We start from the raw sequence: 22,679 nt of genomic DNA, 5'->3' as shown, positions 1-22,679 counted from the left end.
AACAATTCACATTACCTTAAATAAACAAATGGATGTAAGGGCTCATCTATAATAATAAACGTGTAATATGCTAATTAGACCAGATGTCCTTCTGGATGTCCTTCCAGACGACCTTCTGGACAAAGCGGGGGCTGTGAAGGAAGCCCGGTCCCAGGTGCCAGAGGGAGGCCAGTGCCGGCAGCCAGGGGAAGGAAGGCCTACTCTTGCATGAATTTCGTGCATTGGGCCTCTAGTATTACAGAAAAGACCAGGGGTGTGGTATACAGAATTCTAAGATGACCCCCAGTGACCTTCACCCTCGTATAATCTTTTGCCCTGGAGGGAGGCATAACCTGTAAATATGATGAGATATTACTCCTGTTATTATGTGATGATGTATGTGACAAAAGGGATGGTGAAGATCTAATTCAGATTATTAGTTGACTTTGAGTTAATCAAAAGAGAGAGAAACCAGATGGGGCTGGTCTAATCACACTAGCCCTTTAAAATGGAGTCTAGGGGTCAGAGGCAGAGGAAGTTATACATTCAAAGCATGAGAGGTATTCAACAGACCCTTGTTGTCTTGAAGATGAAGGGGCCCACATGGCAAAGAATGTGGGAGGCCTCTAGGACAGTGATGGCGAACCTATGACACGTGAACTCATTTTTTTGGTTGATTTTTCTTTGTTAAATGGCATTTAAATATATAAAATAAACATCAAAAATATAAGTCTTTGTTTTACTATGGTTGCAAATATCAAAAAATTTCTCTATGTGACACGGCACCAGAGTTAAGCTAGGGTTTTTCAAAATGCTGACACGCTGAGCTCAAAAGGTTCGCCATCACTGGCCTAGGAGCTGCTGGTGGTCCCTGGTGGACCCCCAGCAAGAACATGGGCATCTTGGTCTTATAGCCACATGGAGCTGTTGGTGTCAATCACATGAACTGGCCTGGAGGCATATTTTCCCCCCAGAGCCTCCATAATTCCATGAGCACGGAATATTTCTTCATGCATTTAGTCCCTCTTTGATTTCTTTTACTGGAGTTTTATAGTTTTCTTAATATAAATATCATACATATTTTGAAAACTACAAAACTCCAGTAAAAGAAATCAAAGAGGGTTTGATTTACACTTGCATATTTCAACATTTTGTGTGCTCGTAAAATGAAACTGAACTTTTAATTTTAAGTTCCACTTGTTCATTGCCGATCAATAATAGGAAAGTAATTAGCTTTTTGCACATTAATCTTATATCCTGAAACTTTGAAGTAATTGCTTATGAGTTCCAGCAATTCTTTCAAATTACCTACATAGATGATCATGTTATTTGCAAACAAAGACAGTTTTATTTCTACTTTTCAATCTGTATCCTATTATTTCATTTTCTTGTCTGATTGCTTTGGCTAGGACTTCTGGATGGGGAACTCTGCAAAGCACACAGGTGCCAAGGCTCAGAAGTGGGTTGAGTCTGTCTGAGAACTGTGATAAGGTGGATAGGCAGGAACCTGTCAGCAGAGAGGAGGTGGGGCCAGGTGCCCTGAACATAGTAGGCTGGTGGAGAGTTGGGATGCGCTGTGGCAATGGGAAGGTATTAAAGGGTTTTAGGGAGAGAAGAAACATTTGGGGTTACTGCATGATCTGGGAATCTCAGTAAAGTAAATTCATAGTTTAATTGTTAGGACAATTGTGTGTGCAGAGACAAATGAGACTATTTCTATAACTGTGATAAAATCATATAAAAAGTACTCAACACTTTTTTTTTTACGTTTGTTCAAAATAATAGGTTTATTTTTCAAATTCATGATAGTTATGTATTTCAAGGTTGACAGAGAGCAGACAAGTTTACCGAGTGGCATAAAGGTGTTAAAGATATCAATTTAAAACCAGACCACCAATTCGGTACTTTTCAAAGTAATTTGACTGCTGTGTTTCTTTCTCAAACATAAATAGAGAATGTTAATGAATGCTTTGAACCTTTCTTTCTTCAAATTATTTTATAAGCTTTGATGTCAGAATTTAAATTGAAAATAAAATATCAATTATTAAAAGACCTTATATTTTATGAAAGGTCCTATATTTTGCAGTAACTACCAGGGAATATTATGGTAGCTGCTGGCAACTTTAATTTTCCTTCTGATTTTAAAAATGTGCTCATTCCAGAAAATGTGAAACTATATTAACAACTCTGAAGAAGAAAGTGAAAACCAACTATAATTATACTACCCATACGTTACCACTGTTGGCATCTTGGTTTATCACTTACTCAAGTATATTTTCTGAATGTGGGGGCGTGTGTGACGAGAGCTTAGTCTACACAGTGTTATATCCTGCCTTTTTCACGTTCACATGATATCATGAACATTTTTATGCTATTAAAAACTTCTTTAAAATGTATTATAAAATTATCCCTCAACATTCCCCTCTGGACGATTCATGCACTTTTCTCCATTTCTATACTGTTGAACATTTGTATTGTTCCCAATTCTTGCTGTTATAATGGATATTGTAACAGACATCTTACTGAATGATGTTGGTTCACATATATGAATAGCTCCGTAAGATAAAGTCTTATGCATTACAATGACTGACCGGATGAGAGTTAGTGCTTTGTAAAGCTGTTGATATGGTTACCAAGTTGCTTCTGCAGACACAGACTGAGAGTCCCACTGGCGGGCGTGCGGGCCATGTCACTGCGCCCGCACAGGCAGAGTAGCACCCGTTGAGGGATGTTTGTGAAAATCGGATGTGATGTGCTTCCACTGTTCTTTTAATTTGCAGAGAATTCATTGCTGGGACCAGCTCGTTCTAGGTTTCACTTTGGGTGAATTGGAGGCCCATCCCAGAATCTATTTCAGGGCTCATTCAAAAGGAAGACAAGGAGGACTTTTCATTTCATTTATTAAATAATTTAACTCATGTCCCTGCCTGGCCTTCCCGGGGGTCCCTGCACGTTTCCATGGTGATTCTCCCTATGGGGCTCCCTGCTGAAGCTCTTGATGCTCTGAGGACTTCGAGGGTCCATGGTTCCTTGGAGATGATCTGTCATCCACAATGCGCCAGGAAGGACCCGCCTGGGACTGGGGGCTCAGGGGAACCTGTTCTGGGTGAAGGTGGTGGCTGCATCCCTTGGGTCTGAGGTGCAGGCAACAGAATCCACACCGAGTGCTGAGGTGCAGACAAGAGGAACCGACCAGAAGGAATGGGGAGCAGGGCACCAGGCCTTGGAGGGCAGGAGCCTGGGTGCCCTTGGGTTCCAGGCAGCAGTGGGGGGAATGGGGAGAGTGTGCTGTTGGGGTGCACTGGTGGGAATCGGGGTGAGCTGACTCCTCCAGGGAGAACTGACCAGCCCTTCTCCTTAGGAGACAGGGCCAGAGCACAATCTCCACTCCAGGAGCCTGTCCCCAGCAGGATTCCTCGGCCCCAACCCTGCCAGGGACCCACAGGAGTAAAGGTCGAACCTCAGGGGCCGCTTCATCACAGTCCCCATCGCACAGGTGGTGGCACCGAGAGCTCCAGGCTGGGCTGTGACGGGGCAGGAGCAGGAGCAGAAGGGGGACTAGGTCTTGGCCACGGACCCGACTCCTGGGTGCCGAACCTTGGAGTGCTCCCCCCGGTCCTCCCGAGGCGGAGGAGAGGTGCAGACACGGAACTAGTTTCTCAGAGATCGTGTTGTTGCTAAACGGGAAGAGGAAAAAGCCAACAGTTGCTACATTCTGCCTCACGGAGAGCTTCACTGAACACAGACTCCCAAGAAAGAAATGTAACATTTTTATTGAGCTACAGCAAAGCCCGAGGGGTTTGGGAAGCTAATTGCTCGCCCTCCTGTCTTCATGACTATTTCCACGGCAGACAACAGCTAACCCACCTGCGATGACAGCCGTGGTAGTTGCAAGAAATGAGAATGTCCGATATGACGAGTCCCCACAGTGGACACACCTGGGTTCCTCCCGCCATTCATCCCACAGATTCTATTGAGCACCTACTGTGCGTGGGGCCGAGGTAAGCCCAGGGGTTCAGTAGAGGACAAGACAGGCGAGGCCCCCTCTCACGGAGCTGGGTCCTCCCTGGCTCTGGCAGAGAACAAGCAAGGGGATGAGAGTGAAGCAGAGAATTTCAGAGCGAGGCGAGTGCATGGAGGAAAATACAGCTCAGAGGGTGACCGAGGGGAGGCGTCCCGTTAGATCCGGGTCAGGGCGGGCTCCTGGGGAGGGGCACTGAGGGGAGACCCTGGTGGTGGGAGGAGCCGCCCTGGGACCCGTGGGGAGAGGACTCCAGGCAGCAGGACGGGACCGGCAGATGCTCCCGTGACTCGGAGGGAACAGCAGCTGCTCTGGGGGAGCAGCTCCTCAGAGGTTCCCCCTTCCCTGCGCAGGCCTCGCCCCTTCCCAAGGGCCGGCCGTGAGGGCCTGTTTGCTGTCAGTCGGGCCCTGGCCTGTGCTGTCCCCGTGGCAATTTGTATTTCTGATCTTCCCTTCAGCACATGGAGGGGTGTGGGCACTAGGACTGCACACCTTCCGTACAAGTTCTCCCAGGGGCTTGTCCTTCAGGTGTGACTTCCTTCATTCTTTCCCTCCCTCCCCCCCTTACCCCTCCCTCCCCCCCTTACCCCTCCCTCCCTCCCTCCCTCCCTCCCTCCCTCCCTCCACAATATGTATGAAGTGTCTCCTGTGTGTCTGATGGTGTCCCAGGTACCGGGAACAACGCAGTGAGCAAAGCAGAAAGCGCCCTAGGGGTGTACATCCTCATGCTGAGAGGGGAGACTGACGTGAGTCAGTATGTCAGGTCCCGGTCAGTGCTTCGTGGGAAATGAAGCCGGAGGTGGGCTGTGAGTGTGGAGGATGCGGTGGTGGGGGTGTTTATAAAGTGGGAGCAGGGAATTCCCTCTGAGAAAGCAGCACAGAGGGAGCAGCTCGGAGACTAGCTGGAGAGGAGCCTTCCCAGCAGAGGCAATGGTTGTGCAAAGGCCCTGAGGTGGGTTGACCTGGCTTTTGCAGGCACATCCAGGAGGCCATGAAGTCATTATAGCTGGAGAGGAGAGGGCGGGGGAGAGGGGCTGGGAACCAGAGCAGTGAGGGGCCCGAGGCAGGTGGACCCTCGGCCACTGTAAGGACTTGGTTTTCACTCTGAGCAGTGGAGGCAGAGGCTTTGGCAGAGGACTGACAGGCTCACTTGTTCGTTTCTGCCACTTTTGGCTCAGTCGAACTCCCTTCTCCAACAGGACGTGGACTCGACTGTCCCGGAATTGGTGGCCGAGGTCTGGGCTCTGGCGTGGCTGCTGCTACATGCGCTCCTGGCTCCCCTGTGGCTGGGTGGCCCAGGGGCGGCTCTGCCCGGGCCTCCCATTCGTGGCATTTCTCACATGCCCCCTCCCATGTCTGGCCCTCTAAGAGCCTCATTACACTTTGGCACGGAGAATGAGGCTCAGCAAATGGCTCATAAAGCATCTTTTTAAAGGTTAATGGTCACTGGCGAGGGAAGAAAGGGCCACTGAGCACGAAGCTGTCTTTGATGATGTGGATTTTTCAATTAAGTGAGATGAGAGTCACGCCTCCTTACAGGTTCCTGGCCTGATTGGCAAGCAGCCAGGGAGGCCTCGGGGTGTTTTGGAGGCTGGGACCTCAGCCCCACATGAGCTGCAAGTGCTGTTACAGCAGCCACTCCCAGGTGAGAGGAGTGGGTCAGGCGGTCCCAGCTCTGCTGCCTGCTGGGCCCCTGTGAGTTGTGTGTGTGAGAGGTGGTTCTGGAGGATTCCATGCTCTGACCAGTGAGCTCTGGGAGGGCAGGGACAAAGTTGGGTTTCAGATTTCTGTGCATGGTACCTGGGACCTGATCCATCCATGATAGGTGTACAGGTGGGCCGGAGTTGGGTTGATCTCAGGTCACTGTGTCCTGCTCAGTGGACCTGGGACAAGGAGGGTAATCAACCTGGGTACTTTCCTGGTCACACCTCATCAAACTCAGTGTTTACAGGTCAGAGTGTGATAAATGGTGTCTGTGCATTAGTTGGGATGAGTGTTAGCAGCTGCTATGACATCAACCCCCAAACCTCTGAAGTGTTGTCTGTCTGAGTGGGGCAGCTCTCCTGGCAGGATCTCCTCCAAGTGGTGGCTCAGGGATTCAGGCTCCTTCAACCTTATAGTGTCACCATCTTCAACTTGTGTGCTCAAGGTCACTGCCTGGCATCACCTTATATCCCTTGTACAATTCATCACCTTACATCCCTTGTACAATTCATCACCTTACATCCCCTGTACAATTGTTCTCTTGGTCAGAACTCAAGCACGTGTCCCCAGATCCACTGCAACTTTGCTGGGAAATATCATTATCTTAAGTATTCAAGAAGGGGAAATGGGATCCGTGAGAGGGTGGCTGGTCTGGATCATGGCTGGTGAGTTGGTAGCTGTAGGCACTGGGCACATGGGGTTTATTCACTCAATATCAACATACACTATGTTTACTGAGCTGACCCAGTTCCAGGCACTGAGGACACAGCTGTGAACAAGACAGACAAGGGTCTGGCCTTATGGAAACTCCTTTCTCATGGGGGAGCGACAATAAGCTAATACATGAAATGAATATTTACTATAATGCTGGTTAGTGATTGGCTATAAATGCAAGCACAGTACAGGAAGACAGGGGCTGCAGAAGGGTGAGATGTGCTATTTGACATAAGTGGTCAGAATGGCTGCTCTGACCTGGTGATGTTGAGCATGGACAGGAGGTGAGGAAAATCGTCAGGGAGAAGAGGTGTCCAGGCAGAGGGAAGAGGTGCTGAGGCACAGAGGCCGGGGTGTGCTGCGCCTTTTGAGGACTGTGGGAAGGTTGATAGGGGCGAGCATGGGATGACGGGGTGGCCAGGGAGGTTGGGGAGGTGAAGATGTCAGGAGATGCAGAGAATGTTGGCCTCATGGGGAGAGTTTCAGTTCATTCTTGGGCCAGTTGGAAGGTCTTGGGTGGCTGAGAGCCAGCAGCACCCCAACTAGGTCCTGAATGAGAGCCCTTCTGGCCTCCGGGAGGGGAAAAGCAAGCCCAGAGGATGGAGAAGGCAACAGCTGTGAAGTTATGAACAAACAAGGGAGGCAGTGGGGGAGAGGAGATGAGCAGCAGGCAAGGAAATGGTCTTGTCACCTCCCCAGGACCTGTGGGTTAGAAATGTCTCACTTGGCGTCAAAGGCATTAGTTATAAGGACTACCCCCTCCCACAACACAGCTGAGGCTCATGTGAACATCTTGCTTTACAAAAAGGATTGAATGAATAAATGAATGAATGAATGAATGAATGAATGAATGAAGGGAGGAATATCTGGGTCTGATTCTCAGTAGACATAGAAGCAAAGTATGTCCACCTGACCATGGAGAATGTTCAAGGAGCCTGGGCTTCCCCTGAGGACATGGCAGGTCATTCCCTCTCTGGGCCTCAGTTTCCCTGTGGATAAACTGAAGGGGTGGGTCTAAAAAACTTCAAAGGACTCTGTAGGAGATAAGCACCTGTGACTATGCTGCGTGTCTTGCAAAGTCCTAATGGGAAAGTGGGAACATCCTGTTACTCCCCATGGGGGGAAGGGCACCCATGACAGGCTCTTCGTCTGGAGTAAGTGGGGACTTTTGATTCTTTCATCATCGTTTCTTCCCTCACCTTGGCCTGTAGGCCAGGTGTGAGTGGCCCCTGTCTGCCTCTCCAACCCCATCCTCCTTCCAGGTAGGTTATAGCCTCAGAAAACCCAAGCTTGTAGGGTGATTCTTCTCTGTGTAGTTTTCAGGGTCTCAGGCTCCTTCTGTCTTGCTGCTCTGTCATCCTTATAGTGAGGCTTCTCCCACATGGTCCATCAGGTCCCCATGCCAGTCAGCAGGGAGAAGGAGGAGGGGACAGGAAGGGTACAAAGCTTCCCTTTTCTTCAAGGGGGTGGGCGAGGACCCAACAGCTGTGCACACAGATCTCTTCCCCACTGGCCATAGCCTGGCACATGACTACCCCTGGCTGCAAGGGAGGCTGGGAAATGTAGTCTTTATTTTGCCCAGATAAAAGTCTGTTGCTGTGAGGGGAGAGTGGATATCAGGAGACTAGACAACGCTGCCTAATCTTGCTCACATTGCTCCACCCCGGGGACCTGTCGTGGTGTGCTCAGGACTGAGGACTTGCCTGGCACACAGGATTTGGGGAGCGAAGCTGGGGACGTTCTGGGCAGACTGGGATGAATTCTTCTACTCTCTTTCAGCCACACTGGCCTCTTTTCTTCTTCCCAAAGGGGCCGAGCACGTTCCTGCCTCAGGGCCTTTGCCTTCGCTGTCAGCTCTGCCTGGAACATGCTTTGCACTGCTCTTCCCATTCGGAAAGGGTTACTGGGCGCCCGCCGTGTGCATGGTCTGCTGCGCTACACACTGCATGCCAGGAGCAGAGTGAAAGTTCCAACCACGCTCATCACACAACGAGATTGATTCTGTCTCCTCCTCCCCGTCCGCTTCAGTTTCAAAGTCCGCACGGATTAGTCATTCTTATTCTCCGCAGCCCTGACAGGCACGTCTCTTTCCCTACGGCCCTGGCAGGGCTCTCACAGGGTCTGATAGATCTGACATTAGTAATAACCTGAAAGAAGAACATGTACTGAATTCCAAGATTATGATCTAGGAAACGAGGGTTTGGAAGAGATGTGTGAGCCTAATAAAGGCAAAGGGTGGGTTGAAAGGAAGTGTTTGATGGAGAAACTTTTCATTAAAAAAAAGCCAGACCTCATGGGTGAGTTCACCAGTGCAATCTTTCTGGAGTGCAATTTGGCAACCCTGAAAGTGTATAACTTTAGGCCCCAGATTCCATTCACAAGAATTTATCCCAAGGAAATAATAAGAAAAATATGCAAAGACAGATCTCTAAGACTTTTTAGAAGAGGAAATAAGTATAAAAGCCTAAACGCCAGTTGGTGGGGCAGCAGAGACTACTATCTTCTGGCCAGTATGTTCTTCAGATGAGGAAACCGAGGCACAGAGAGCTCAAGAAACTTGCCCGAAGTCACACAGCAGGAAGTGGCAGAGCTGGATTTGAACCAGGGAGGTGACTCCAGAGCTTGAGCTGTTCCCCGGTCGGTTCTGACTCCTCCTAGGCCTCAAAAGGGAATGAGAATGTCTGTGTGGGAATAATGGCCTCCTGAAACCACGAGACACCCCACCCCAGGTGAGACTGGAAAGAAAAACCACCTGTGCAGGTAAAATCTGGTTGTAAATAAGTCTATCAGAAACCAAAAGGCCCTGTCACAAGCATGTCCAGGAGACTCACTGTCAGTGGCGTGGAAGTGGTGGAGGCGAGAGGGACAGCAATGAGCAAGACGAGGACCGGCAGGATGATGGAAGGTGGACGGGTCCTTCCCAGCAGCAGAAACATCATCCCACAGAGAGCTGGCCCATGAGCAGGGAACTGTCCCCCCACTTGGACCAAATGGAGCCCCAGCCCCGTGCGGGCCACGCGGTGGGCACTCCGGAATGTCAGCTGCTGTCCCCACCAGTGGAGAAGGAGGAGGTTTGCCTCTGGGGGAACCCAGCCCCTCACTGTGGGGTAGATGGCACTTGGTTGAACATCCACAACCGCTGTTTCCCAGGGCAGAGTCGATCAGATCACAGCTCGAGATGCATTAGTGGGTTTGAAATCAATGCAGAGGCTGCAGCCGGCATTTAAAATCTGCAGAAGACCAGATAGGCTAGATTAGGAAATGTCAGAGTGCGAAGCGTGGGGTGAGGGAAAGCAGGGTTTGGGGAAACCATTATATAAGAGTGTGTTTGCGCGCGCACAAATGAAATGTGTTTCTTACTGTGGCTTGCATTTTAAAATGTTTGAGAAGCTCTGGCAAATGGCCTTAGTGTCACAGGACAGGGAAGTCACCCTGGGGGTCCAGTGGGCATGGGCTTTGTTTAATTTAGGGAGGAGATTGTAGAGCCTGGAGAGAGAGAGAGAGAGAGAGAGAGAGAGAGAGAGAGAGAGAGAGAGAGAGAGAGAGAGAGAAGGACGGGGCCACAGGGAGATGGCACGTGGCTGATACAGTGACGAGTCCCTGGACCTTTCCCTCGATTTCCACCCTGGTTAAGCCACTCTGGCTCCTTGTTGTCACCACTCTGTAGCTCACGCCCCTGCTTTCCCCTCCTCGCGTGCCTGGCACGGTGCTGGGAAATTAACTGAGGTGCTGGGAAAGTAGTGCACCTGGTCCCCAGCCGGTCTTGGAGTTGGGGGGACACCCACTCTCTTGGTGCTTGGATGGGCTAACCCTGCAGGATGCATCGGTTCCCCAGTGGGGCTGGGCTTTATTTCCCTCGTTGGTCACTTGCTGAGGTGGCATAGCCGCCCTTCCCAGAACCTCAGGCCCATCTTCAGACCTCGGTTGCCCTTGTCTGTTTCCCAGAGAAGCAGGCAGGATGCTTATTGGCTGCATCCCTCCCCGTCTCCCTGCTCCACTGACTGGTATTGTTTGGGGTCCAAATAAAATACTTGAACTTGAAACCTTGCTTCAGGGTCTCCCTCTGGGGAAACCAAAGCTAAGGCAAAGGGTAGAGGGCTTGCTTCTGGTCTGTGTTGACATTCTGTGTATGTGATGTAAGAAGGTACGTGTGCACGTATATAGACGTGTATGCATATATGTATGCTTGTGTGTAATGCACAGATGTGTGTGTGTGTGTGTGCATGTGTGTATACAGGGGTGGGAAAAAGTAGGTTTACAGTAGTGAGTATACAAAATATAGACTTTATTCTTGTATTATTATTTGTTAATTATTGTGTTATTTTCCATACAAACAACTGTAAACCTTCTTTTGTCCACCCCTGTATGTATTTTTTCTGAATTGGGATGGATTTGTCAGACAAAACCTGGGCACAAACCTGTGTCAGGGGTTCTGTGTGACAGGGCGGCAGGATGTGGTCCTCTCCTCCCCTGATCCACAGTGAGGGGAGGGGGATTGCAGGGCGAGGAAGGAAATGGCTAGAGAAAACGAGAGGGGGAAGCTGGAGGCCAGGAAGGGGAATGGAGGGGAAGAGGCAGGAGAGGAGGGAGGGGCTGATGACTGAGGAGAGGGGAAGGGAGCAGGGGGGCACCTATGGAGCGGGAGGGGCAGCTTTCCTGGGGGCTGAGTCAGTAGCCGCCCTGACTCAGCAGGAATTGTCCATTCAGTGACCCCTTGGAGCTTAAGCCTCAGAACAGAAAGTGTGTCCTGCAGATCTTTGGGGTCAGTTTTCAACCTGTACATGTGGGCTCTGGACACATGTGCAAACTTACACACACACATATGCTCTCTCACACACGCACACATTGGTACGCTCACACAGCCAGTCAGGCATCATTGAAATGCCAGGCCATGCCTCTGCCTCCTCCCAGAGCCCCGTGTGACCCTCTAATCAGAGGGGGCTATAGTCCGGAGGGTGGGCCCTGGCACCGGTCCACCTGCTCTCCATGGCAACCCAGCCTGCTACCTGTTTGTAAGTTGAAAAGCTTCGGGCTGCCACCACCTCTCATTAATTCATGCCCATCAGCGGTTCACTATTCAGCACACAATTGGCATCCGCTGTGTGTGTGTGTGTGTGTGTGTGTGTATGTGTGTGTGTGTGTGGTGAGTTTGGCACACAGTTAGGATGAGGTTGGGGTGAAGTAGCGTGAGAAATACAGCCAATAGTAATTGGATTACAATTGTGGATTGCTTTCAAAGGACTTAACATGGCCTGTTTACCCAATGTTATGTTACATCTAGAGAGTTCTGAAGTGTCTCACTGTTGGCAGGTGGAAGAAGAGAGAACACTTGCAAATTCGATTACATCCCCCGTGCAGCCCCGGAATCACTGGGGAAATGAGGGGTTAACATCCAGGGACAAGATATACGAGAGTGGAAAGTGACATCCATCTTGGAGTGGAGAGTGCCATGCATTTTCCTGGGGCTGCCGTGGCACCCACTGGCTGAAGACAGGGCTCATCCTGAAGGCCAGACCCCTCCCTCCCTGGCCTTTGCCCCTGCATGAGCCCCCCTGACCCCTAGGTCTATAGTATTTGCATCTAGTGTGCCCCCTCCCCCCATGCAAAGTCCCCAGGCCCCACCAGGCCAGGTCAGCAGCAGGTTCAGGACATTGTCCTCCTCCTGCAACCCCACCCCCACCCCAGGGGTAGAGCTGAGCTGACCCTGCAGAGGCAGGATAGAAGCCCCACAATGACCGTCTCCCTCACAATGGCCATCTCTCCTTAAAGGGTCACTGCTGAAAAACGCCAGGTGGCAGGGCCCAGATTTTGGCATCTGACCGGCTCCCATATGCTCCCTGGGACCAAAGCAACAGTCTTTTGTAAGCTCTGATGGGCAACAACTGGCCGCTGTCCTTTAATTAGGAGCGTCATGCTAAGCTGTGGCCGCCTGCAGGGCTCCATAAATGTCCATTAAATCGGCCTGTGCACTCTGTGGCTCCCTGCAGTCTGCGAGGGTCCCCTGAGGCCAAGGCGGAGCCCCCAGCCCCAATCTGTCTCCAGAGCCTGAGAACAGCCGCTAAGAGAAAACGTCAATCAGCCAGGACGCCTGGCAACTGCTCAATCCAGCAAATTACTTCTTAAAACCGAAATCCGGGCAGGACTCTGCAAGTTCATGGCGTCGATCTTCTGCTGGTTTTTAGCCGCCTGGGCACATCTAGGGCAGGTTGCTCACCTGCAGGTGGGAGTAGATTTGGAAAGCATGGCCGCCCTGATCAGCCGGGTGCCTTCCCCTCTGCTTCTCGTCCTTATGAAAAATGGTCAAGTCCCCTCCTTGCATCGCCAGGAGCCCCGGTGTCAGGGTGATGGGAGTGATTCAAGTGCCATTTCTTCTGTGCCCTCTGGAGGGGCACCGGTGGTGTCCTGGGCCCTTCCCATCCCGGGAGGCATCATTGAGGCTGTGCCCGGGCCTGAGGCAGGCCAGGTGTGGGGGACACGAGGCCAGGCCAGGTGCTGGGGATAGGAGGCTGGGCCAGGTGTGGGTGACAGGAGGCTGGGCCAGGTGTGGGTGACAGGAGGCTGGGCCAGGTGCAGGGGACACAAAGGATGTTGGATGGTAGCACACAGGCTTTTGGTGCTGGGGCTGGGAGCACGGATGGAGACAAGCCACAAAAACTGGAGAGAAGAGGCCGGGAGACCTGGTGCCAGGGGCTGGGCCATGGGGCCCCGGGGCAGCTGTGAAGTGGCCGCCTGGAGCCATCCTGTTGGCTTCTCTTCCCCCAGACCCACTGTCTATGGAGACCTCCTGCGAGGGGCCCACTGCCCACGGACCTGCCGGTCTCTGTCACTTTCTCTCCCTTTGTCACTACAGACAGGTGCTCACAGCCCGTGGTGTTCCCTGCTCACTGCCCTCCCCATGCCCTGCCTCCTGCTGTGCCTCTGCCCCTGGTGCCTGGTGTCTGTGCAGCAGTGCCAGCCAGGCCGGCTCCCGGGACTGATGTCCAGCTCCTGCACGAAGCACCACAGGCGTCCTGGGCAGAGCCGGGATGTGTGGGGCCGGGGCTGATGAATTTCCATCTCTGCTTCTTCCCCTTTCCCATCCACTCCTCTCTTGGAGCCTCTGCCCTGAATCCTGAGGACTCTGAAGCTCCTGGTGACATCTCAGCCTGTACACATGTCACTTCAGCCAGCCACCATGGCCAGGGCACCGCACCCAGCTCTGCTGAACCCCCACACTCAGCCTGTCTCTCCTGCCTCCCCACATCCTATGGCAATGCAGGGCTTGTCCCAGGGGAAGCCAGCTGTCCAACCACAGGATGCACCAACCCCCACCCCAACTCTGCAGAGACCCCACCAGCCTACTTCCTGCTTCTGTCCCGTGTGCAGAGAACACCCCCGCCAGCTCTTTGGATGACACATTACCTTCTCTTCATGGGGCTGCTGTGTGCAGTTGGGCCAGAAAGCCACTCACTCAGTGCTGGGAGGGAACTGGTGCCAAATGTGTAATGGAGACCTCGGGGGCCCCTCTAGGGGTGGGTGGGAGAAGGGAGAGTCCAGGTTAAACACAGAGCACAGGGAGGGGTAGGCAGCAGGGGTAATTAATTTTTTTCAAGAGTTGCCAGGCTGCCGTTAAATTCCTTGTCATATAAAAATGTCGGCACAGGCTCCAGGAAGACTCACGTTCCGGTGCCAATTGTGCTTGTCCTTCAATTACACCCTTTGCATGTCAATCTGCCCCTCTCGGTCTGCTCGCATGCGTTTTTGGCACCCTGTGCAATATGCTGGGCTCTTCTACGCAAACAGTAGCGGTGGACTCTCCTATCACATGCCAGGCACGGTGCTAAGTACAGAAGTCTTTTAACCCTTCCTACAGCTCCGTAGAATCCTTCTCTGTTCTACAGATGAGGAGACAGGCACAGAGAGGTTAACTAACTGGCTCAGGGTCGCTCAGCTAGTAAGTGGTAGAGTTGGGGTTTGAACCCAGGGGGCCTGGCACCAGAGTTGATGTTCTTACCCACTCTTTGAAGGGGTTCTTAATGGATGCCCTCCCCCGCCCCCAGGTGCAATTACAGGGACTCTGTCTGGGGCAGGTAGAAGGTGGTTTCTCTGTGGGCCCCACAGGGCCTGCTGGGAAGGGTGGGGTTGGCTGTGACTCAGGTTCCACCCTCCTGCTGTCTCCACAGGGAGCCCCCTCCCTGACCCCTCACATGATCTGTTCCTTCTTCTTCAGGACCCAGGTCAAATGTCCCCTCTGAGCTCCCTGAGTCCCCATCCAAGCCCACCCACGCCCGTCACCCCACCACCTCAGCCTGGTTAAAGTTCTTCCCTGCACTCCATCCTCTGAATTTGTCTGGAGCGTTGCTTTGATTTCTTGCTCATTGTCTGTCTCCTGCCGCAGTGCAAGGTCGTGGGGGCAGGACTGGGATCAGGGCCCCGGCTGCATCCCCAGAGCCTGGAGCTGGGCCTGGCAGACAGCGTGGGCTCCCCAAGGCCGGTGGGTGGGTTCCTCGCTCGGCTGCTGGAGGTGCTGGGAGAAGCTCCAAGGTCTCCCGATCCCACCGCTCACTTGACAGGAAATGGGGGTGGTGGGGGCTCCAGAAGCTGTGCCCCTGACCACCCGGCTACACTGCCATACGGGCACACGTCATGGACACACATGACACGGGTCATCACGGAGCCGATGACCTTCCAGGAAGAGCGAAGCTTGTGTCCAAGACTGAGCTCAGCTTCCAGAACCTACTCTGTGTGGACACCCAGTCAACAAACCACGGCCCAGCGCCCTTAGACGGACATGGAGGGGCAGTGTCAGTGTGGGAGGACCCCCTCCACCCGCCCCTGCATGTGGGACACTGAACGTAATGGGGGCGGGGAAGGCTCCCCCAGCCCAGCCAGGACGGTGCTCCAGTTCATCTGGCTTCTCTCTTCCAGGGGAAGTCCTGATGTTCCTATTCCTGCTCTGCTTTTCTTTTCTTTTCCTTTTTGGCTCCTTTAGTCGGAGGAGTGACGGGCCACAGGCTGTGGTGGCATGAGAACTGGAAGCTTTGCTTCCCGTGTCACTTCCTGAGCTCAAACCAGGCGGCTTCCTTAGGAGTTGTCAGTCGACAGCGTTAGTGTCACAGTCGCTGGAGGAAGATGTTCTCCCAGGAGAGGAATGTGGGGACTTTGTCCCCGGAAACTGGGTGGGCATGACTGTGTTCTAAAACCTAATGGAGGTCCCGGCAGAGGCGGCTGAGACGGGGTGGGGTGAGGACCGCTGTCGCCGGCAGTGGAGGCTCTGGGTGGCGTGGGTGACGCTCTGTCCCTGGTGGCAGCTGGTGCGCAGGACCCTCCCGGGTCGGAGTCTGGGGCTGCAGGGCCTGGTGCTCTGGCCGCTTGGCTGGGTGACATCCGAGCGTCTGGCTGATTGTGTTGTCTTTGCAGCAAACGACCCTGTCCCGCACCTCCCAGGGCTGTTGGGGAAGCAGGGACTGAGCAGCTCATTACCCAAAACCTGAGGCTGAGTTTTCAGTTCGCGACTCGTTTTCACGTCTGTTTCCGGTCCATATTGCAAGTGTGGTCTCCTGTGTAGCCAACACGGTTATGTTACCACTTACTAAACTCTGCCCTTCACTCAGAGTTCACTGGTTTTCCCCAATGGCCTTTTTCTGTCCTGCAATTCCATGCAGGATCCCAAATTATATACACTGTTTTTTAAGCTTTTTTGAACATGACTCAAAATTAGAAATACATTTTCTATCACAGGACAACATACATGTTTAAATAATTGGAGAAACAAAATATTAAGAACACAATACTTGCTTTTACCAACTGGGATACACTCTGGTGTTTCCTATTCTGTTCTTCCCCATCCCATCCCACCCCATCCCACCCCAACATAAAAATACCCTTCAGGTGTGATTAGCTGAATAACACATAAATTGGTTCGTATCTGCAGGATAAAACCTCATTTTTCCCGAGGATCCTCTCTCCCGTTGCTTTTCCACGGCAGCTGATCATTCTGTTTCTCTCCTGGGCCCACAGTCTGCCCCTTGCACTGCGGGATGGTGTCTTCATTCGCCCTCGGCCCCTGCACTGGGCACTGGGCCTGATGTGCGTGCTCTGCCAATGCCTACTGCCTGATGGCGCCATGCATGGGTCCTTTCCTCTCGGTTCTCACACTTGACCTGCTTAGCAGGCTTGAATGCTTAGGGAGCAGCATCCCCTTCCTTCGGAGCCGTGGCCGGTTAGTAAAGGAATATTTGCAGGCACCAGAGCTGGACATGCCTGTCACAAGCCTCACCCAGGCAATGGTGCCATGGGGCCTGAGCTGGGTCCCCCACTGAGGTTCTAGGCATTTTCAGTGACTTTTACATGCAAACCCTGTGACTGGAAAGGCATGCGTGTTTTCAATCACTACAAGGATTTGGGTAACGATAAATGTCTCTCAATGCCTGGAATGGTCCCTTACCATGACTTGCCCTGAACAAAATGCCAATCGCATCCCCTGTCGAGAGACTGACCAAGACCAAACTGCGATTAGACATTACAGAGAGGATGACGGGAGTGTCTGCTTCCTCCCGTGTAAGCTCTCCTTTTCTCCAAATGTCAGTCCGTGAGGGCTCTACCCGGGGAAGCTGGCCGTGGGACCGCCGGTAGGCACATTTTAGAAAACCACCTGACCCTGGACAGCCAGGCTAGGCTGCAGGAGTCTAACAGATCTGCCCTAACAGCTCCGAGCTCCCGGTTGTGGGTGGAAGGAATGTGCCGGGGGGGCTGTAATTACCGTGGGAGAGGGAGCCATGCTGTGCTCCTTTTGGGTAAATCTGCTGTGGTCACACCCCAGCGTGTCTTTCTAATCGCTGCCCGACCACAAAGCATGCCTCCCTCCCTCCCCTTTGCATCAGAGATGGAGAGAGCCTTCCTGCTCCTCCACCTCGGGAAGAGCCCCAGCCCTCTCCTGGCTGTGACTCATTCTGTTTTATCAGAGGCCATTGCAGACTCATTAAAATATATCGGCCAGGCCCCTAAGTAGATTAAGGAGTTGCAGAGAGGGTTGAATGGAGTGGAAGGGCTGGTCATCATTACCCTAGGATACACAGTCTTTCTCTTGTTAGGGAATTAAGGCACCATGCTTTAATCTTTAACCACAGGTAAGGGAAACTAATGTCTCTGTGGAAACAGGGCCCTGAGGGAAATACATGTTTTACAGCTTCAGCATCTGGGGCCACATTAACACATTTCATTTTGTTTGTACAATATGCTGTACTTTGTAAAAATATTTTCTCATGCACAAGTTTACTGAATGCGTGGAAGGTGTTTGCATGTCATGCATATCTATAATTCTTTTCCCAATTAAATTAGAAAAAGAAAAGGAAAAAAGAATGCCCGCAAACCCTCAGGTGTACACTTCCTGATAAGCACAAGGAACTCACATTTGCATTCTTTCCGCCTCTCATATTCCATCCTTTCTTTCTCCATAGTGTGTGTTTAATACTATAAACCAGATCTCCCCCTACCCCTTTCATTCATAAATATGTGATTACTAGAGGCCTGGTGCACGGGATCCGTGCACTGATGGGGGACGTGGCCTGCGGGAATCGGCCTGCTGTGGGAGCGCTGCTCATAGCTCATCCCGGTCTGCTGTCTGCCAAGTGGCTGTGGACCCGCCCTCTGAGTGCTGCTCCCTGGTCCAGCAGCTTCCATGAAGCCGGAGCATTCGCCTCTCCAGGGGACCTGGTCAGGGCCGGGCCCAAGGACAATAGCACTGAGAGGCGGTGGAGTAGGCCTCAGTCCCGCAGTGGCCACGAACCCGCCTCCCAACTTCTGGGGTCAGCTCTGCGAGCCTGGCGGTGCTGTGCAGCCTGCAGGCGTCCGGAGGAGGTAGCAGGGAGCAAGGAGGAGGAGCTGGGGCAAGGAGGTGATGATTGCAGCCCGAGTTCCTGTCCATCGGCCCGGGGTTCACAGTGGGAGCAGCCACTCATCCCAGTCAGCCGAGCGGCGCTCCCACTGTGGTAGCGCACTGACCACCAGGGGGCAGCTCTTGCATTGAGCGTCTGCCCCCTGGTGGTCAGTGCGGGTCATAGCCACTGGTCGACCGGTCATTCTGGTCATTCCACCATTCGGTCACTGGGCTTTTATTATATAGGGTAGGTGACTATTGCTTTTGTCTGTTCAGCAGCAATTCCTCCTCCTCCTGGTATCACTGCCCTGATTTTATTTTGGGCAAGTAGTCCCTCCCCTCTTCAATCCATGTGGGACAATTGACTCTGTTAGCCTCCAGCTCTAGATTCAGACTTGGTGTCAGTGTATTCTTCCTCTTTACTTCCAACCCCACCTCCTCAGGTCAAAGAGATTCCTGGGTGGCTAATGAAACTCAACGCCAGACTTGCTTTGATTTACTGGAAAGAACAGCTCTCTTTTCTCAGGACTTGTTTCTGTGAGGATGTGAGCAGGCCCACAGAGCAAAGAGATTCTGTTTGTGTGTGTGAGGTCAGTGTGAAAGAAAACAGCCAAGAATGGGAGAGAAATGGAGCCTTGTAGACATGATTGGAGCTCCTGGATTCAGCCATGCCTGAAGCCAGTACCCTTGGGCAGGTTCTCTCAGAATTAGATAATTGTTGTGGGGCCTGTCCTGTACACTGTAGGATGTATAACAACATCCCTGGCCTCTACCCACTAGATGCCAGTAGCATGCTGCCTCCCAACCCCCTGACAACCAAAAATGACTATAGACATTGCCAAGTGTCCTGAGGCAGTGGGAAGGCAAAATTACCGCCATTGAGAATGACTGCCTTAGACTGCCCGGAAGTTATGTGGGTCAATACTTGTCTTTTGCTTATTCCTGTTTGAGTTGGGTTTCTGTTCCTATCTCCAAGAAGCTTTCTGCCCAAAACAAAGCTGTTCCTTTAAGATTCAGGGTGACACCTCAAGAAAAAGGCTGGATGGCTGCAAGAAATGATGGGACACCCTGCTGCCAAGAAGCCAATTCTAGACTGCAGCTGAGTGGTTTTATGGTCTGCAGCTATATTCTGAGGGGTGAGACCGAGCGCCTCCTACCTCGCCTGGCTGGTGATGAGAAACTCTCCTGGCAGCCTCCAGGGGAGAGGGCCGTGGGTGGGCGATGGCCCGGGACAGCTCCTCACAGCTCCCTTCCTCTCATCCTCTCCTGCATCTGAGGGCTGTGACAGTGCACCGGGCCGCCCAGGGTGCCAGTGATAATGAAAAGAAGGGTAGTGTCTTCTGGGTGATTGTTGAAAAGAACATGTTGCCACTGTAATAATCAGTTCCAAACAGGTATAGGGCTTCAATCATCTGCCCACAGTGGGGGCGCGGGGCAGGGGGTGGAGGCGGGGATCACTGATCCAAGTAGATGTTTCCAAATAACTAATTGTTGGTATTTTGAAGGCTGAATATACCAGATTTTTGGTCCACGAGTTGTGTCCTAGAACAGACACTGAAGAGCACTGAGAGCGCTCGCTTGGGCAGCACATACACCGAAGTTGGAACGACACCGAGAAGATTAGCATGGCCTGCGGGAGGATGACACGCACATTTGTGAGGCGTTCCACATTTTTATGCAAACTGTAATCAAAAATTAAATTTTTAAAAAGGAAAAAAGAACACAGGGAATTACAAAGTCGACTTTTACATTGGGCTCCGAGCAGGGTTGGGAAAGGCGGCCGGGGTTACAGCTGAATCTGAAATTCTTGCCTGGAAACCCTCCCCTTCCTCCCCAGGCCTCCTGAGGACCCAGGGTGTACACAGCGATGCTACTGGGGTCCTGGTGTGGTGAGGCTCTACCAGAGAGAACCTCACCCAAGGAACATTCTGGCGCTCAGTTGTTCTAATGTGGGGTGATGCTGGAGGGGGGATGCTGGCCCCATCTCAGGACAAGAGAACATAACGAGAGAGAGGAAGGAAGGAGAGGGCAAGACAGGCAGGAGGTTGGGAGCCAATGACATCCTGACAGCCCCTAATTTGGAGATTTAATTCCCGGTGTTTAGGAAGGCACAGGAAAGCGGAGAGTCTGGGGCCAGCTTCAGACTCTTAAATCTTCCTTTCCTAGAGGAAAGACCCAACTTCACCATCTGAGATGAGGGACCCCAGGCTCACCACTTCCTTGGGGTTGAAGTGAATTCAGGGCAGAAACTGAGGTGGGGCAGGCGGGCACTTGCCTTGGGCACAATAATGTTAGGATGCTCCCAAACTCAGTCAGTAATCAAGATAAATAGAGTTTTGATGCAATACTTTAAAAGCCGGAATCAATGCCAGAAAAGTCCACAATGAACAAAATATCAAATTTTCAAATAAACACAGGAACAGTTGGTTTACCAGGAATTAAAATTTCACCTGTATGCCTCTTGCCTGCTCAGCATATTCTGTTTTGAAAAGGACCACAATGAGAACTAGGGCTTATTAAAAACCCTCAACCCCCAACCAGGCAATTTATATCAGAAACAAACCCATGATTACTTTTCTGAAACAACTGTGCCAAATTTTAAGAATATTTTATGATCTGATTAGATATTATGCCTGAGTCATTCACTGATGGAAATGCCCATCTGAGTTATTTGATAACAGGAATGATCAAAAACAATCAAACCCTAATCCCTAATGCAAATACTTTTGGGGTTTTCTAAATCCAGCCTCTAAAATTCATGCAGCCAGCTCAAGATCCTCCCTTCCTGTGTCCCAAAGGACCCGCCCTCTGTCTTGCACACATTTCTCAGGTCTGTGGAATCCAGAGAAGAAAACTCGCTTTATGATCAGAAGGGAGATGAAAAGCATATCTTAACAGGGCATTTCAAAAGCATTCCTTGCTCATCACAGAAGCATCCAAAGTACCTACATTATTTAGAAAATGGCAGGAGAGGGAATAATGAATGCAGAATTGGCTTTTAAAAAATGTAACTGAGGAGGGAGGAAGCTTCACTAAAGATCTAGACAAAATAAAAGCTCTGTTGTTTGCAAAGTCAAAGCAGTAAAGAGATGATTAAGTAAAAATAAACCTGAGATTTAACCTTAAAGGAAGTGAGCATTTTAATTTTTGCAAAGGTGGAGAAAATGCCATAAGAGGGTGTCTGAAGGTTAAGGAAACTGCTATGAAAATGAGAATCACGTGCTCTGAGCTGTTCACAGCTCGGTCCCTGGAGTGTGAAATTAGCGACCAAAGGCTGATTTCACAGGCACTTGGAGGAGGGTGCTGGTGCCTCCGCGGATTGGCGAAGGGTCCTCTCTGCCAAGTCCTGCCCACTTGCAAGCTGCTGTCATTATTCATGCAGAGCACAGGCAACCCTGCGTGTCTGGAGCGTTTTGCATTTATATTGAACGCAGCCTCTCTCCTTCCATCGGAGTGAGTCTAGGGCTGAGTGCACGCGGAGTGCATGGGTGGGGGCTGTGGTGTTGGGGGTGGGGTGGGGTGGGGTGGGGGAGAGGGATCAAACAGACCAACATTCTCGCCAAAGTCCTGTTCTCCTTTTAAGAAAAAACCCCATCCATCTGGATTACATTCAGTGGAAAGGTTGGAATAATGTTTAGAAAATAGGGATATGGTTAAAAATGTTCAATCTGAAAACATCTCCAAGGGCAACAAGGAATCCTCTGAGTCTGGGTTTCAGGTCTGAGACAATAGGCAGTGCCCGCCTTCCCTGTCACACTGTGATTCTGGGGAAGTGGGTTAGAGAAATTCCACAGGAGAGAGAAAACTCAGGAAATGCTGATTTGAGAGAGGTGGATCTGTTACTGGTTCTGTCCCTGTCCGTCCTGGTCTCGCCCATGTCATTCCACACAGCAACCAAACAAAGGTGTAATGATTTCTTCCCACACCGTGACCTGGTCGTGGTCATGTGGGCAGAACCGAGCTCAGCCCCAGGCAGAGGCTTCCTTGTCAACGCCGCGAACAGGCCCCCGAATACAGCCAACCCGATAGCTGGAGAAAACCACTGACTCTCGACAATCTGGAGTCACTGGAGCATCTTTGGGAGCATGCTGGACTGTTTCATTGATTAACTTTGGGGAGCACTATGCTTCTAAACCAGCCGTGGGCAAACTACGGCCCGCGGGCCGGATCCGGACTGTTTGAAATGAATAAAGCTAAAAAAAAAAAAAAAAAAGACCGTACCCTTTTATGTAATGATGTTTACTTTGAATTTATATTAGTTCACACAAACACTCCATCCATGCTTTTGTTCCGGCCCTCCGGTCCAGTTTAAGAACCCATTGTGGCCCTCGAGTCAAAAAGTTTGCCCACCCCTGTAACACAACCCAGTATTAACCATTAACAAACCACTTCCCTTTCAAGTGG

Source organism: Myotis nattereri, assembly GCF_964212035.1.
Source record: "Myotis nattereri genome assembly, chromosome: 8".
Taxonomy (NCBI): domain Eukaryota; kingdom Metazoa; phylum Chordata; class Mammalia; order Chiroptera; family Vespertilionidae; genus Myotis; species Myotis nattereri.
The sequence above is the reverse complement of the archived record's forward strand: the minus strand, read 5'-3'. Positions refer to the sequence as shown.